The sequence below is a fragment of the Paramormyrops kingsleyae genome, chromosome 3 (genome assembly GCF_048594095.1).
Source record: "Paramormyrops kingsleyae isolate MSU_618 chromosome 3, PKINGS_0.4, whole genome shotgun sequence".
Lineage (NCBI taxonomy): Eukaryota > Metazoa > Chordata > Actinopteri > Osteoglossiformes > Mormyridae > Paramormyrops > Paramormyrops kingsleyae.
The window spans coordinates 7,775,187-7,792,791 of NC_132799.1; the positions used below are offsets into that span (position 1 = coordinate 7,775,187).

At 43.3% G+C, this 17,605-nt stretch overlaps 1 long non-coding RNA gene across 1 annotated transcript; it reads right to left on the reverse strand.

The window, feature by feature from the left end:
- Positions 1 to 10,772: 10,772 nt before the first annotated feature.
- LOC111859434 (uncharacterized) lies at positions 10,773 to 17,201 on the reverse strand. Its single transcript, XR_002841822.2, has 3 exons — positions 17,025 to 17,201; positions 11,119 to 11,251; positions 10,773 to 10,840 (listed from the first exon to the last, which is right to left on the reverse strand). It is a non-coding gene; the product is annotated as an uncharacterized lncRNA (long non-coding RNA).
- Positions 17,202 to 17,605: the final 404 nt, after the last annotated feature.

Consider the following 17,605-nt stretch of genomic DNA (forward strand, 5'->3'; position numbering starts at 1 on the left):
GTTTTGACCGTGACTACAGTTTACACCTTGCTTTTGGCAAGCAAGCCCGACTCTTTCTTCTTCCTGTAATCTTAGCATGCCCTGCTTGTGTGTGTGTGTGTGTGGGGGGGGGGGGGGGGGGGGGCAGCCAGGTGACCTTGGACCCCAGAGGCTTTTCTTGTCCCTACCTGGTTTCTCTCCTCCATTGTCAGCTGGCTTTCTTTCTTTTATCCTTTCTTTCTGCCTTCCCTTTACCCTGTTTTTGTGTTACACTGTAGAAATGTTGTGGTAATGTACTAAAACGCACACCCATGTAAAGCATCTTAGAATGACTATGCTGTGAAAGGCGCTATATAAAAATGAATTGAATGCAAAACAGTTATTGGGAATTTTATTGGATACTTATTGTTGTGTAAAAAAAGACGATTGTGAAAGGAAAGGGCTCTGAATCAGGCTGTTGATCTTTTCAATAAAGAATTACATATATATAAATATGTATATCTAATGAATCGAACTGAATGTAACAGCAGGTTTCTGTTTATACCAAGCTTTTACTTGGTATACAAGCGTTTGCTTGGTATACAAGCTTTTACTTGGTATACAAGCGTTTGCTTGGCACTGGGCACATTGTGCGTATCGGAGGCTGCAGAAGATGGTGTGCATCTTAGTGACATGTCACTGTCCTTGGAGAAATGCCATCCTGCTTACCCTGCACCCGCTGCAGGTGAGGCCCCAGTCCTGATTAAGAGGGGCCCCTTCTGGTGAGCGCGCACTCTTGTACAATTAAGATGGCAAATCGACAGGGAGAGATGACAGGCTGTGCACTTGTGTGTGTCTTTGTGTCCTTTAAGACTAGATATGACTTATATATATAAAACAGTAACAAGTACAACAGCACTAATAATAATAACAAACGCTAGAAACAGATAAAACTGAGAGCCTGCATCCCTGCATCCATTAATTTAATATGTAATTGTAATTTAAGCAATGATTTATTTGTGCACGGATCGACATAATCATTTGTAACAAATGTGAGTAAATTGTTATGGAATAGCAGAATCTTTCAGCACATACCTGTACTGTATGTGTAGTTTTTGTCATTCATAAACGGACGTGTCTGGCCAGTAGGAGTAGCGTCTTTTGCATGTCTGCCCGCCGCATCTCAGATAACATTGCAGCTCGCGGTGACAAAGGATGCTGAATAGAAATGTCCTGGGGACCTGGGCCCCTCGGGCGAGTGCATGACAACCACACATGTTGTCTCACGTGGCAGTAGAATTCAATAGGTTGCCGGGTCCGTTGCCGGGAAACGGGAATTATACGCAGTGATGCTTCCGCTGTTGCCGCGGAAGCATATTCCGTGATGTCAGCACCGGTCACGTATTTCGTTATGGTAGGTGGAGGTCAACATCTGGAAGTCTGACTGGTCGGCTTCATTGTCTGTTAGTGTCCTATTGAAATCTGACAATCCATGAAAGGAGCCTGAGAACTATAGCATGCTTAGCTCATTAAGCAAGACATTTGGGAAGAACAGAGGCCCAAAGCGAAACAATAATTAATAATGTAAAGGCTAATGGAGATTACAAATGGAAAGGGCGAGCCTATTACAAGCTGCCTTCATCATCATTATGTCCTTTGCAAAGATACCAGACCACTCTACCGTTTATGGAAGGTGACATAAAGGCCAGTCTGGGGACTAGGTGAAGTAGACTGGCGTGTTCTGGTGTGCCTGGGATATATGTTTTCTAAGCATAATAATCCCTGTCTTAATGATAATCTTAATATACGACCAGCATGCCCACATCAAGAAACTTAACGATCTCCCACTGCCTTCGATTAGAAATTGTATCTGCACAAACCAGCCTGAGTCTGGATGTTTGTTATGATGTCATTAAACGTGCACACGAATCCGCAGTGGTGTTACTGAGGCTTTACACACAGCTACCTGCTCGTGAAGTTCGTGACGTACAGCCATGTAAAGCTGTCATGGATCCATCGGGCTGCTGCTTCCTGGCTCATTGTCTCCAAGCTGCCATTCGTGCATTTTTAGTCTCGCAATAATTAACGGTGTCAATCAATGGTACTTTGACGCAGCTCCTCAGGGGATTTGACCCATTTTTTGGGCCTTTCTTACTAAGCCAGAGCCAACATCCATGATTTTCAAAAATACACTGGGAGAAATTTTTAAACATAACAAATTTTGAAGTAAAAGGTCACATTTTAAAAGAAACACTGAGGCAGAGCTGTTTTGAAGCATGATTTATTGAAATTTTTCGCAAACAATTAATAATGACTAAGGACTTAGGGTTTAATTCTGTTTTAATTCTACTACCATATGTTAAAATAAAATATAATTTGCATTTTGTTCCATAGCGGAACATCTGCCCTGCAATTACACTCTCCACATATTCAAGTGACTCATTAGTCCAGAAAAAGAAATCAATTAATAAAAAAACGGTTTTGATTGAAACTGTTTCCGTAATGTACCATGTATAAGTAAACAGTGGTAGTTAATGCTTCTCAGCCTAATAACTGTTTACAGGAAACTGACCATTAAACATTATCAGAGCAGTTTTTGCTGAAAACAACTTAGACGTTTTAGTTTAGTTTGGAAAAGCATCCAATAAACAACCAATGGCCCTCTTTTAAACCATTTTGCTAAAAAAATCAAAACATTAGGCTCGTACCAAAGAGGCAAAACCACCCCCACATGACGCAAATAATGTTGATTATCTTGCAAAAGCAGCACATATCAAGGTCTGTGATTTATTAGACCCTGTTTACACTTGCATCTTGGGCGATCGGATCAGAAGTGGGCAATGCTAAATATCAGGGCAAACAATTACCAAGATGCATTGTGACCTGATCACTCAATCCACTCGGGAGGTATTTGACCGAAAAGCTATTATATTGTAAATGCTAATTTACCCTGATTCGCCTGAATCGCCCCTGACAAAGATGGTACAATGACCGCACGGGGCAGTAATGAAATCTGAGCATAAGTTGTCAGACACAAGTGTAAATGGTGACGTGTCTCTGGGCTGTCTTCACCCAAGACAGAAAGCCAAGTGTAAACAGAGCCTGAAATGGTTACCAACATTCGTTAAGCTTGGGCAGTCTGACTGACCTATAGCTAGGCAAGCCGGCCCCGGGATCAATGCAGCCGTGACGCATCTCTCCCAGACCGTCATGGACGCTTACTGCGGTTTCTGTCCCTCTCTTGGTTTGTATCAGATAAGACAGCCTTTGCGCACATCTCGTGTCACAAATCTTTGCCACTCCACACCCTGTTGGCGGATTGTGGTTTTTCCTCAGACCGCTCTCAGTAGGTACTCACCAAGGCTGACCATAAGCCTTGCCTTTTCAGAGATGCTTTGCCCTAGTCTGTGATTTTGGATTATTTATAATGATTTGGCCCTTATCAAAGTCACTCAGATCTTTACCGTAAAACAAGATAGGTACCTTTTTTCCCCGATATAGTTAACGTTACACACTTCACGTAGGGGTGGCCAAAATGTTTCTGCATTTGTTCATTTTCTTTGAGCTCATGGTTCCAATTTCCATTCAGTTTTTATCAGAACCAAAAGAAAACCTCTTTTCCTGTTACTATAAAAATGTTTTTAAAAATCGACTTAAATTTCATGCAATAAATTTCTTTCCAAAAATAGCAGCAGTAACAATTTTTATAAAACAGTTAAGGCTTTGAAATGGTGAGAAAATCTCTACTCTCGTGGACTGATGCAGTAGTAGCATTAAACATTAAATTGACACCTTTAATTTGGGGCATGTAATGATTCATTTTTAGTAGTAAAAAGTATCAATTGGCCTGCAGCATTTTGTAGATTTTTTTTCCTCAAAATAAATTGAAATGAATTAATGTATTGCACTAATGTAACTCACAGTAATGAGTTACAAGACCAAAACACCAAGTCTATGTATAGAATTAAGTGATCATTGTCAACACACCACAGCAACGAAATGTGACCTCTGCATTTGACCCCTATGTGACTTTCGTGACATAGCAGGGGGCAGATAATTCAGTGCCTGGGGAGCAGTGCTTGGGGACAGTACCTTGCTCAGGGTACCTCAGTGGTGACTTGCTGGTGGGGGATTTGAACCTGAAATCTTTCAATTACAAGTGCGCTACCCTAACCATCAAGCCACCACTGCCCACATACTATGCAATACATTAATACATACAGTGGCATGCAAAGGTTTGGTAAAAATTTCTGTTACTCTGAGTAGCAAAGCATGTAAAATATGACTGGATTTCCTAAAGGAATAAAATTACACGACACATTTCTGCAATATTTTATGCAAGATTCCTTTTTTATTTCCATCTTTTACAGTTTCAAAGTAAGAGAGAGGAAAATGGCCTGAAGCCAAAGTCTGCATACCCTGAATGATCAGTAGGGAGTAACACCCCCTTTGCCAAGTTGCCAGCTAAGAGCCTTCTAGTTCATATATGGGGATTTTCGCCCAGTCCTGGGCCACCCTGGGCCACCCTGGGAGATTCCTGGGCCGTCTTGCACGCTCTGCTCTTCTGAGGTCTACCCACAGATCTTTGATGATGTTTAGGTCCAGCGACTGAAGGCCGTGCCAAAACGTTCAGCCTGCACCTCTTGAGGTGGCCCGTCGTGCATTTTGATGGTATGATGTTTGCTTCTAGAATTTGCTGGTATTTAATTGAATCCATTCTTCCCTCTAGCAGTGAAATGTTCTCCGTGCCCCTGTCTGCAACACAAGCCCAAAGCATGATCGATCCACCCCCCCGGGTGTAACAGTTGGAGAGACGTTCTTTTCATTTCTCCAAACATACCTTTGCGCTTTGTGGCCAAAAAGTTCTATTTTAACTTCCTCAGTCCACAGGACTAGTTTCCAAAACATCAGGCTTGTTCAGATTTTCATTTGCAAACTTCTGATACTGAATTTTGTGACGACAGTGCAGGGAAATGCTCTGCTATCTTCTTGCAGCTTTCTTATAGAGACGGTTTGAGGAGTCAGAGTACTTATAAAGCTTTGAAATTTGCCTGGCCTTTCCTAACAATGATTATGAACAAGCCATGGCCCTAACAAGCCAATTAAGGCATTCTGCATACTCTAAGAAATGAGCAAGTAAAACACCCCCTCCCAAACACCAATTCAGTCAAACTGTAATAATGAAACTGGCCTCTATGTCTATTATGCATTTGAGTCATAGGGCAGCCCCCAAAGGCCCGACTGCTCTCCTCTGGCATCACCCCCTCCCCCCGACAGCAAACTGATCCTAAGATGACCCGCCCCCCCCATCACACTCAGTAGTCTTGTTTTGTGAGGAAACATCAATTGGAGGAAATTTATGCAGATGCTATTAAGAAAATTATGTATTAAAGTAAATCTGAGTACTGAGTACGGGATGCAATACGGCAAAAAATAAACACAAGAATAAATAGCCACAGAAATAGAAATTATACTACCGGGGTTGCCGACTTTGGTCAGCTGGCTGGTGTGAGATTTTCAATTTGAGACAAATTTGCACACATATTTGCATGTATATATGACAGATTTACTTTGCAAACAGTCTGTAGGGTTTGCATGCACGCTACCCCAACACATTGCTTATTTTAGGTTTATAATGCAATAATATAGATTTGCCGTAAGATTTCTTGCGTGAGCGTGACAGTCTGAGAGCGTGAGTGTCACACCAGATGCGTGAGAGTTGGCAACCCTGTACCACATGACCTAAACACCACAAGCCTGTCAGAATGGAGAAACTGTTCAGCTTGGTGATTCTAATGGGGTTTTTCGCAAACCAAGAACCCAAAGATCGTACTTGTGGCCTTAGCAAGACTTGAATTATGGGATTGTTCTCGTTTGGCGAGGATGCAACCAATGCATCCGTGATATTCGGGGTGGAGTAAGAACAACATCCAGAGATTTTTAACATACTCTGTACCTCTGTTTTTAGTATTGGAACAGGTCTTCAGCAGTGGAACATGATGCAATGGGTCCACGAGAACGCAAGTACGGTCAAGTATGCATATTATTGCTGTGTTCCATTTGAACTCGTGACTTGTAAATTCTGAGTTCCTAGTCAGGAATTTCAACTGGAACACCCCCTGAAGTCGGAATTCCGGCTTGAGAAATCCGAGTAATCTACACAACCCCAACCTCAGAATCCAAGATGGCCGCGCCCTTTATCAACAGAAGTTAAAGCTGTAGTTTTATACTGTTTACTAGCACTTACATCTTATTTGTGGCTCATTAAATCAGTCGTGCACGTGTTGCTATGCAACATGCTGCAGAACGTGTTGTTATCCACTGATATTGCTAACAGCAGCAGACAATTAACTGGGCTAAACCTGGGGCCCATTTCATTAAGCAGACAACCTGTCGGATTTAAGGTAGTCTGGGCTAAATGTGAATGAACAAATATAAAGGCCATTTGAACTGGGGTAAATTAAATCCGGCAAGTTACCCAGGTAAGCAAAAAATCTTGCTTTTTGAATCGGGTCCCTGGTCCTGCTAAATGGCTTTCCGGCTATCTGTACTGGAACACTGTTATCTCGTGATAACGTCATTCCCAGTTCCCAGTCCTGACCACACCCAGTGTCTCAGCAGGCCGATCCGATAAACTACCCACACCTGCCTGATTGCTCCACCCCACAAAACAAATGAACCAAAACGGACATGAAACAGGTAGGGTCGTAACCCCCCCCGAGCTGTTCCTGAAAATTGCAGCGGCTCTGCACCTGAACACCCTTGCCGTTTAACGGCGGTCTATGGCCCGCTGCATTTGTCACAGCACCTGTTTGTTTATACTGGAAACAATGCTCTATTTCTAAAACAGAAGCAAAAGATCGACAAGTATTAAGAGTTAAAGCTCGACGGGGGCCTCCCAATTCGCTGCACCGTTTAAGAGGGGGCTCTACCTATTAGTCATATCTACTTTCGGTGCTTTGTGTGTAGACTGCGTCATTTGCCCTTCGGCGAGTGAGAACCTGTAACAGAAGAACAGATATAGCACTTTAATTAGGGAGGAGCAAAACTGGACCGAGTATCTTGGCCGTTCTTGTTAAGCTGCCCTATTGTTTGCCAGACAGCACTTAGAGCCGCGGTGGCCAATCTTACCCGCAAAGGGTCGGTGTGTATGCAGGTTTTTGGGGTAACCTTTAGGTCAGCTGTTCAAACCCAGGTGTGAGGACTCCTCAGGCAATCAGTCCTCTAACTAGTAAAATAATTAGGGAGCTGCAGTGAAAACCCGCATACACACCGGCCCATTGCGGATATGATTGGCTACCCCTGACTTAGGGTGAGGGTCACCGTAGCCCTGAAATCCAGGGCAATAAGCTCGACAAATTCACTAGGAAGCTAGAGGACGGGGGAGGGTGTCCTGAGGACAGACATGAAGGCAGGGGAGGAAAAGCCACCCTTCCCTCCGTTTAAAGCACAAAAGCACAGCAAACGGCCTCACAGAGCAACAGGAAACACTGCAGACCGCGTGAGGAAACATCCCCTTAGAGCTCACTGTATTGTATTTGATAAAAAAAACAAGATGTAGCTTTTTTTGGCTTCTCGGATGAGCCATGGTGTCCTGACCACTGCAGCTTGCAAGCAGTGTCATTGTGGCTGTATGTCTATAAGAAAAAAAACTAAACAAGAAATGGCCGAATGCATCAGCACAGCTGAGGAGTAGAAGTCACTCTGGTACTATATAGATTACGTGTTGCATTTTATTACATCAGTTTAATTTAATTTAATTTAATTTAGTGTTTTATCTTATTTTATTTTATTTTTTTCTTGTATCCTTATTCTTGTATTTTTATATTCTTGGATTACTCTTGTACTCTTTCAGGCTATCTGTCTAGAGCTGTGGTAACACACAAATTTCCCCACTGTGTGATCAATAAAGTCCTATTCTATTCTATTCTTCTATTCTAATTACAAAACACAGGCATGTGGACCAACATACCGAATCACAAATTAGAACATTTCAAAAATTAATTTTAAAAATATTAAAATATTTACTATATAAGGTTAGGGATACCTTTTTCAAGAGATTACATCCAGATTTCAGTGTTATTCAGTGAAAAGGTCATACATTAAGATTTCACGGGGGGGGGGGGGGGTTACTGTGACCTCAAGAGACTTCTACAATTTTGACAGAAAAATAATACAAGCTGAAAGATTGTAATTTGCATTCAATGATAATTAATGACTGGTAATGAGAAAAGATTCTTATATGCAATAATCTTCGTTATATTGATCGATGTTAATGTTGTAGGCAGAGGTAAAATTTGATTATACAGAGCGCTCTGCATTAGACTGGAAAGAGAGATGAGCCCTTCAGAGACATCCTGATAGCATGCAAGCGCTGCCAGACGTTCTTGAGCTCCATAATTTGATAACGGACTTCAATCATTTGTACAGCTTTTCTTCAGCAGAGTCACCCTGCCTACCTCCCAGTGCTGTGATAATGGCGAAGGATGGAACAGCACTCGTGTGTATACTGGATAGAATTGTTGTGCAATTCTCCCTTACTCAACCGTGAAACACTTCAATTTCTTCATACAAGTTACAACACAAAAGCATAACTCCGGCTTATCGAATAAGGACTGACGATCGGCTGATATCTCACACATGCACTGGTGACCCTTCTTGACCTGTGCTGACCCCTATCAGCTTAGGCGGAGCCGCTCATTTTAATGGACACAACTCTGTTTTCTTTGTATTAGAAATCCTTTTTTACCCTGAAGTCACCTGAAAAAGTTGTCTGTGAAACATTTTGTGACTTTCTCATAAATTTGTACTGTACAGTGCATGGCTTTATTTACATATTACCAGCTCATCGGGAGTTTTTACCAAAAGTATAATGCATTTTTCTGTATTCACACACTAAAATTTTACAGCAGCAACCCAGGTTAGGTATCTTGGCTGGGAAAGTTATATCAAGGCCTCTCATGGGACTCGAAACAATGACGTGTTGGGTTTATTTGTCTTTAACTGACCTACAATGTTGCACTTGGAGTAGGGTTCACTCAGACGGAAGTTGTGACTTGCAATAGCTGGCAAGCAAGAAAGCAAATTTAAGCATGACAGGTGAGCATTAATGGCGATAATACCAGTGACACCAGTGACAGTTAGGAGATGATCGTTAATCATCAGCTCAGATCTGGTTCCCGTTTGGTTTCCTTTGCGATGAAGATGCAGTTTCTGCTTTGCTGGAGTGTGACACAAGTGCATGATGCATATAGGGTCATGTCAGTAAGCTGGAAGGGGTCAGAGGTCAGAGGTCAAGATAAGGAGAGATCAGCACGCCAGTTGACAGAAAAAAAATCTAGGGGCGGGGTTACCCCTTGGTATATTTAATTTACCATGGGAGTTCAAGCTCGTAATGTTCGTGACTGGCTGTCAGATTGGTAGCAAACATGTTTGGGGTGGGGGGGGGCGGATTTAAAACCCTTATTTTTACTACATTGCAACCTGCCTGGCGCGCAGAACCATGTGCTTAGCATGCCTCCCCTCCTGAGACCAACACTGCGCAGAAACACAAGGCAAAAGGAAATTCCAAGGTTGTAAATGATTCATAAAAACACCCCCTAAGATCGCCTTTGCTTCCTGTTCGAAAGGAAAGGGAAATCGTGTGTTTCGATTCTGCGGTGCTGTGCCCATGTGTAGGGGAAGAGAGAAGCTAGGTGCCAACGTTAGAACATACCAGCATGGGGAGGGACGCTGCTCATGCACTGACAATCATTCTTTGCAAACCAGCCGTTCACGTCGGCGGTCGCATCTGGCTCTGGAGTTCTTTCGAAATGTGCCCAGGTTCAGATTTTTTTCCACCGGTCGGCTTAGAAGCACTTGTGTGTCTGCATGTGTGTCTGTCTCTGTGTGTGTGTGTATGTGCAAATTTTTATACTTCTAGGGGATTTCCAAGCCTCATCCTGTAGAGAATCAGAAATGACCTGCTTTATAAAATTGTGCCGTTATGTAGGAACACAAGCCTTTATTGCTCAGCGCACATACTCTCCTAGAGTGTACCGAGCCTCTTAGGAGACATAATTGCCTTGCGTTACTGTGCAAAATACCGTGTAATGTGTTGTTATCGACTGATATTGCTAACAACAGCTAACAATTAACCAGGCTAGAACTGGGGCCTGTTTCAGAAAACAGGATTTCTTGCTTAGCTGGATATCTTGTCAGATTTAAGGTAGTCTGGGATAAATGTAAATGAATGAAGATGAAGGTCATTTAAACTGGGGTAAATTAAATCCGATAAGTTATCCATCTCAGCAAGAAATCTTGCTTTTTGAAACAGGTCCCTGGTATCGCTAAATGGCTTGCCAACTTGCTGTACTGGGACGCTGTTAACTTGTGTATGAAGCCATTCCCAATTCCGAGTCCAAACCTCCAAAGTGAATGGAACACAGCATGAGCCCTAAGAGTCCCAGTAGACCTATATTAACTAGTATCGGAAATGCATACCAGTGCCAAGCAGGGAGGACCAAATGCCAAGTGTGACACCCTCTCATGTCACAGATCTCTAAAACGAGAACAAAATATCTTACATTGTCTTTAGAACATTCCAGAAATACCCACAGAAATTTACGAGCCCACTAGCCACAGCCAGCCCAGGAAATGGACTCCATTCATCACTGGGGAATAGGAAGGACATTCTGAGTCATACTTCACATAGTATTAGAATTACTCACACAAATGCTTTCTCAAACACTCCACAAGCAGCATCTACAGTAAAACAAGTCAACAGGTGAAAACCAAGGCTACTGTTGTTACACACTGTAGATGTAACTGTAGGACTGACCAGTTGCTTTGGCCCACTGGGGGGCGCTCTTGGTCCCATGCTCTTGAGCAGCACCAAAGGTATCTGGGAAGTAAAGAGAGGAAGAGTTTCAAGTTGCAGTGGCACACTGCTATGGCTACATGTACCATGAATTGTTGGACCTTCACTTGCACCTAAACAAACTTTGGATTCAACACCAACTCGGGTCTATGGGAATTGCTTGGAGCACTGGGAACTGTGATCCTCTGACTAAATAAATTGGAAAAAAAGAACTTTGAATAACTTGGACATTTTGCATGCCTTTCAAGAACAATCAATATTTACAGTCTTATCAAATCATAATACAAATTATCTCAAATAACCTCCGGATGCTTAGCCATTACTTTCACACGAATCTTCTCGAGCCCTCATTCCGGAAAACGAAGAGTCCACCTCATTGTCGTCATAAAGACCTCAACTGTGCGTGCTCCGCAGCTTGCAGATCTGAGGGTCGGGCTGTGAACACAGAATTAAGGGTGAGATCTTGCATCAGGAAGACATGACACGAAATCGAGTGACAGCTGAGTGGGCTGCAGCAGACCACAGCTGAATAGAGAACAAAATTTCTTTAACCTGTCATTAACCACCACCCCCCCTCGCCCCCACACCATATGAAGTACACAGAGCGCAAAAAACAGGCAAAAAAAAATCATTGAGAAAAATCCCTGCTGGTTTAGCTGCTGTAGTTCCCGTGTGCATCTTTTGAGCTGCGATATCTCAGGATCTCCATCCTGCTATTTTGCTTACCCAGATTCTCTCAGGCTCAGGCAAAATTACTCAAGTCTGCAAAGACTGAAAGTCTTGTGCAAATCTTACAAGCCTGCAAGGCCTGCAACCTATGAACTTACTCCTTATTGGTCGTGCTCTCCTGCAATCCGTTTTCCATGGGCTCATATAAGGAAGATGATTATGGAAATTAACCCCGCTACAGGTAGAAAAGAACATTACCTCATCAACTGAACGTCTCCCCCTTCCTTTTCCTTCCACCAGGACAGGTGCTTGTAGACTTGGGAGAGGTCAAGACAAGTGACTTCCCCTTTCCCAAGCAGGCCTTCATACCCTCGTTACCATCAAATACAAAAACTCCAATGGAAATATAGATGAATGAAAACTCTACCATTATCATTGTAAGACGGTAGATAGTCTTTCAACAATCTAGGGACCTGGGTTTGCAGCAAAATAACGTGTCATGGCTTCAAATCTCAAGTGGAAGGCATTTTGAACTATGCGTCTGACTGTAGGTCCAGGCAATATGATGATTCATAAACTTGGGAATCTCTAAATGAACTATATCAGCAAATAGATAATGGTTAATATTGTAAAATACCAGAAGGTCAACAACAACATCTGGGTAAGTCCTGGACTTGCAGCAGAATAATCTCAAGGGACAAAACAGGGCAGGTGAAAACCAGCCTTGATGCAGGAAAACAGACACAAACACACATTATCTCAACAAACACACTCATCTGAAAATTGCTGCCTGGGGTGAGTCAGTGTCTGTGAGTCTTTTTGATGATTAGCAAAGACTTGCATGTTCTTTCTATGTCTCACTAACTGCCATTTTTAATTATGGGTGTGGCCTTGAACATCTCTCAGACTTAGCCACACCCCCTCAAACACTTATTCCCACACACATCTCTACTGCCCACATCCTCATCTATCTATCGATAAATATAAAAGAGTATCATGTAACATCCGTTTCTTCACCATGCAGACATGCAATAACACATTCTTGGAAGTATTACGAGCTGAATGGTCTTCTGAGGAGGCTGTTGAGTTCACCGCTGATTCCTTCCAATCTGTCTCCCCCAGCTTGTCCTCGCTGGCACAGCACAGTGTGGCAACAGCGAGCCACCGCTTATAAGGCAAACGAAGGATTGTGATAAACCATAATCCCTTCATTAAAAAACCATAACTGGTGAACACAAGCATGAAGGTTTCATCAGAAGCACTTAACGCCATGTGATATAGATCTCCAACTTATGCAACAGTGGGTCTTTCAAAAGTTTTTTTTTTAGCTATGTTTAATGTGCTCCTTGTTTCTGAGGTCCGATTGCTGGTTACAATTGATGTCTGTGTTTGTAACTTATGTTGTAATGAGCAAAGCCTTTGACTGCAGAGGAAAATGATCGGATTGTAGCTTTATCACAATACGTGCCAGTTTTGAAAAACACACATCATGTTGTTATGCATTGGAATGTAAGATACAATAACCTGCCCTGCTTCTCATAACCCTAAACCTCCATTGAACTGCCACCTCCAGAGTGTCCAGAATGGAACCATGGAACAAAATTGCCCTGGCATTTTGAATAACAAGGCGGGCAAGTACTCTGGACAAGGTGTTCTGCAATCTCGGTTAACGATACACTAAACAGGTGTTACCACACGAACTGAATTGGGTTAGGGTTTGACCCCACAGGCCATCACAGGTATTGATTTGGAGGCCTTTGTGACCATTATAGCCCCCGCTAGTGTTCTGCAGATGTAGACAGTGAACCAGTGTTAATCTGACGATTGGCAATAAGTGCCAAAATCCACACTGCGGTTATATTGGGTTGCGGGGTTGCGATTAAATACTGAATATATATTGGTTTTGAGCCCGGTCTGGATTTGTCTGACCATAGTCTGCCGATAAATAGACCACGGCTTGTGAAGTCCAGGAGCCAAAAAAACGACGATTGAGAGCAATGCAATTAGGTGGAAGTAGTTGAGATTTAAATCTCCTGAGTGCCGGAAGGATCTTTTGGAAGATTCTGAGCAGTCTGGGGAAGTCACAAAAGGAACGCGAGAAATGTGTTTCAGGACATCGCCAGTATGTTTCCAATAATCTTTACTATCGTAGTTTACAATCTGATGGGGATATGAACAGACGGTTATTTTCTTGCTGAAACTAGTGTTTATTAAATTTGCCCGTCGACCATGTAAACAGCTACATTGGGAAGGGACAGTTATTTATACTTATTTTTCAGCATTTACGTCGGATTCTTTTTCCCAAAAAAAAACGGTGTGGTGCTCTTGCCCCCTTGAGAATTTGAATAAGCAAACATGACCGCCGTGAAGATGTGATCCCTTGGGGTGACGTGCCACGCCAGCCGCAGTTCACAGCCTTCTCCACATCTGTGTGCCAGCCAGGGCGCGGGGCTTGCTTAACACACATTTCCTCCTGTATTTTCAGGTTCTTAGCGAGGGCTGCATGCACTATAGCGTGCACGCGAGATACAAAGGTGCCTGACATTCATACAGACTGGGTGTGGTTACTTCACACAAGTAAACATATGACTCATTATTTGTCTCCCCCAAGCCGGAAATGGCAGAACGGTCTCACTCCTTGACCTCTCCTCTGCTGCCTCCAATGCTTAAATTTGCATTTACAAATTCACCAGGGTTTTGTCTAAAGTGGCGTACAAGTGAGGCAAATAGCCCATAGCAAACCTCCAGCTGCCAAGGAGTCAATAAGGCATAAGGGCAACTAGGCTGAGTTTCCGGTGAACGGCCCAGGTATGAATGTAAGCAGGATTGATAGCAAGGCATGTGTGTCTGGGGGTGATGAGATGCTGAGGAATCACAGGTGGAAATATGATGTGGATGCAGAAGGGATCAGGGACTGGCATGGCAACGGACGTGCAACGGAGCAAGTCCGGAGATGTCAAATGTGAGCTGCACAGCATGTCAATAGATGGCAAAGGGTAAATCAGTGATGGACACATGGAATAGAGCAGGAAGCAACACTGTTTTGGTGCATGAGTAAATTTAGACCACAAACTAAGCTGCAGTGTTGCTACCACCCCAAATGCTGTCCTACCTTGACGATTTCCTGTACCTGATACAGAGGTCCTTGTGCTGGTTTAGCCCCCACTAGTGTGCTACAGTTGAAATGCAATGACAAGGGTCAAACTGACAATTACCAGTAAGCAATAAATATCCACAGTCTGGTAAGAGCAATATAATTCGGTGGAAGTAGTTGTCTTTGGTGAGTTAAGTGAACTAGACAGACACCCACTCAAGACAAACCGGAACCGCTCAACGTATGACTCAGGCATTACCGGCGGGGATTTTTCTAGAACACCTTGAACCTCCTCAGCACTGAACACACTCCCTGAGCAGCTGAGCCACGTGTCCAACAGGAGCGAGGCACCGCCACCATGAAACGCCGCCATAATTCAGCTCTGTGTCACGCAAGCAAACCCTCCTAATGTCTGTCATAACTATGCCTTAACTCGCAACTCAACGACGCTTTTTTCTGTTATACAAAGGAAGATGAGGTCCAGGTGCTTCATGCAGAAATTCACGCCCAAGTCATTTTTTAACTCATGTTGAATGGTTTAATCGCCATGTGTCTGTCAGCCTAAAGACCAGATGCAAATTGTATTTCCTCTTATCTTTCCTCGAAATTATTTCATCGTAAGCCACCATCTGAAAGCAAAAGTAAATACATAGGAATTTAAGAGACCACAGCACAATTTTTTTGTTTCACTCAATTCTCAGTTTTTGGGTATGTGTCTGTGAATTATATATAGGCCTATATATATAATTTTTTTTTGCAAACTTCAACCTGGCTCTTCCCTGCTGCTTCTCATTGATGAAGAGCTTCTTCCCTGCTTTATGTGAGGAAAATGGCGTGTGATGAGCTATTTTGCACAATAAGGTGATAGGTGATAGGCCAGGGATTAAAGTTACACGGGAGACGGAATCGAATAGACATCCGAGAAAAACCACAACAACAGTTCTTTGAAATACAATTCCCTCGCATTTAATAATACATCTGCTTCGCTGTGGGCAGCAATGGCAGCTTGGACTTATGTTTAGATATGACATCACAGGCCAAACACCGTCACGCTCCTGTCCTGTCACGCTCCTGTCCTGTCACGGTCCTGCTGGTACCGCCTGTCACGGTGGCGTTGAGACAAAGGACAGCTGGGGATCAGACGTGCGCGGCGTCAGAGGGGCGGCGAGAGAAGGGGGGGGGGGGCGTAGGTGGCGGCCTGATGGGACACAGGAGGGGGAAGGCCGCGTGCATCAGACACGCTGACGGCTACCAGAGACTTGCAGCTGGTGGCCAGGTTTGGAGCACAAGTCTCATAAAGTATGAAGTATAAATCTCAGCAGGAACAAGTCCTTTGGGGTGACCTCCGAACGTCTGCTCTGCGCCATTACGGTGTGTGTTTACAGAAGAACATAAGAACAGAGGTCATTCGGCCCATCAAGCTTGTTTTGGAAGAACTAAACTAATAACTCAGAGTTGTTAAAATCTTATTTAGCTGTGACTTAAAGGAACTCAAGGTTTTAGCTTGCTCTACATTAACAGGAAGACTATTCCATACTCTACACGCTGTGTAAAGAAGTGCTTTCTCAAATCCAGTTTAAAACGCTCTCCCGCTGATTTCTACCTATGGCCACGAGTTCTTGTATTTGAACTTATATTGAAGTAACTATGTGGTTGAACAGCATCCAAACCTGTTAGAATCTTATATAGTTGGATCATGTTCTCCCTTAGTCTCCTTTGCTCGAGGCTGAACAGATTCAGCTCAGCTAACGCCTCCTCATGAGGCATTACTCTAAGACCAGGAATCATTCTTGTAGCCCCACGTTGAAACCAAGGCATCAATGTCCGTTTTAAGGTAAGGTGACCAAACCTGCACACAATATTCTAGGTGGGGTCTTATCAAGAAATTATGCAATCTTAGCATCACTGCCTTTGACTTTGACTCCACACACCTAGAGATGTAACCCAACATCCTATTGGCCTTTTTTATTGCTTCCCCACACTGGCGAGAGTGGGACATGGAAGCATCAACATACACACTGAGGTCTTTCTCATAATCAGCTACCTTTATTTCAGTAGAACCCATGAAATATATGTACTTTATATTTCTGCTCCCTGCATGGATTACCTTACATTTATCTACATTAAATTTCATCTGCCAGGTATCAGCCCAGTTGTTAATTAAATCAAGATCCTGCTGTAGCCTCTGTGCCGCTAGTTCAGCATCTGCTACACCACCCACCTTGGTGTCGTCTGCAAATTTAACCAATTTGCTGTATATATTGAGGTCAGTATCATTAATGTAAATTAGAAATAATAGTGGTCCTAAAATTGAACCCTGCGGTACCCCACTGTGAACACAGGCCCACTGTGACATTCTGCCTCTAACAACTACCCACTGCTTCCTGTCTGTTAATCATTTTTCAATCCAAGCTGCTATAGTTCCTAAAACATAAATAACATTACCTGCGTGCTTCCTCAGGGTCGAGGGAGATTAGCGCTTAGCGGAGCTGCAGACCTGTCTCTACTCAGCATCTCAACGTTGTTCCCGCACCGTCCATTTTTCCTGGCTTCAGTGTACAGGGCTGTACTGTGGGAGCCCGTTTGCCCGTCCCATTGGCATGCTGGCACCGGGGTGCTACCTCACCCATTTAGTGTAACTGGTCACAGTGCAGAGAAACGTTTGGAGGTAAAAAGAGAGAAAGAGAAGGATATAGGCAGGGAAAAAAGCAAAAATATTATTGTATTAGGTGACTCGTTCATATGCAACTTGAGAAATTTCATTAGCTTGGGTAAATATTTATGTCTCGCCCAGCAATACGCTATTGATGGTTTACTGCCGAGCCAGCGGTATGTGTCTGTTCTGGCACAGATTCTGCGTTCTTTGGCCTCAGATCTGAAGCGTCTCCTGTATTTACACTGCATCTGCAGGCTGGCCTCAGAACTGACGGGGACCTCTGCCTCTCCAGACTCAACTGCCACCTAGTGCAATGCAAACCAGGACACTGTAATGATAGATGGATGGATGGACACACAGATTAGAAAGA